We start from the raw sequence: 1,194 nt of genomic DNA on the forward strand, positions 1-1,194 counted from the left end.
ATCTACACACACATTTTCATGTAATATAATGTGTATATGTATATTCATAACCCTAATTCATGTGTCTTCTTTCATGTTTGTATCTATGTAAGTGCACACACATACAACAGAGGTAATGATTCACCAGTCTCACCGCCCCATTGCTCTGCACAGGCGCTGTTGCTTGACCTTGGTTCCGGGAGGGAGTAACTGGTTCTGTCGTAGGAACTGCTGGAACTCAGTTCCAGGTTGTGGAAGTCGGTGTTGAGGCTCTCAATGGCCGATAGCTGATCCCTCGTGTCCGGCGGCCGGTAACCTGTCGTGTATGCGTCACTGTGGTCTATTATTTAAACAAAGCTCAAGAAAAGTGGGGTCAGCTCACTCCGGACTTCTGAACAGATCAGGCCTGGGCAGTGGCTATGGTAACGGCCGGGGCTTTATACAGTTGCTTGGGCCTCATGTATTTGTTGTTACTTTCTCTCTGTATGCCTGAGACTTCGAAATAAAGAAACCATCAGTCATTTGACTTCAAGGACAATCTAAAGAAAAGTACCTGAGTTGGTATTTAAGCTAGATATATCCCTGCAATCCCAAGTACCCCCAACCCATGGGAACCTGCCTCGTTGGACTACTCAGGGATTCGGATTGAGCTGAACTTACATCCTTAGGTATTTATTTAAATGAGGCTGAATGAAGTCAAAAAAGCATGTTAAGCTTCAATTATTTAGTTTCTCGAACATGTTATTCATTAAATGATTATATTCACTTATTTGCTACCCTGTCACCATCACCACTAACCTGTCGAGTTCACGTGGCTTTGCCTTTCCTGGTAGGAAATTTGCGAAGAATCGGCGCAGGCCGCGGTCCACGGGGGAAGCTGCGGCCGGAAGGGTTCTTGGCTGCTGTGCTCGTGGTACGGCCGGCTGCTGCCGCCGGTGAAGGCATGCGGCGTGCGAAGCTCCCTGGCTGCGGCGTCGTAGCTGGGGTCTAGCGGCGCGAAGGGCCCTAGATCCGGGATACCGTCGTCCAGGGTCTTCCGGTAGGCCGGGTCGAGCTTAGCGTAGACGTCGTCGGTGAAGAGGTCCATGCTTCTTCTATCTGGCTTCGCAGGAGGGCTGTCACGGACGCCTCGCTCGAAGGAACAGTGCTGCCCTGAAGGGAAGGCGAGGGGGAGCCTGCCAGTGGGGTCGGGAACGGAAGTACGGCGCCGCCAAC

Source organism: Penaeus monodon, chromosome 33 (assembly GCF_015228065.2).
Source record: "Penaeus monodon isolate SGIC_2016 chromosome 33, NSTDA_Pmon_1, whole genome shotgun sequence".
Taxonomy (NCBI): domain Eukaryota; kingdom Metazoa; phylum Arthropoda; class Malacostraca; order Decapoda; family Penaeidae; genus Penaeus; species Penaeus monodon.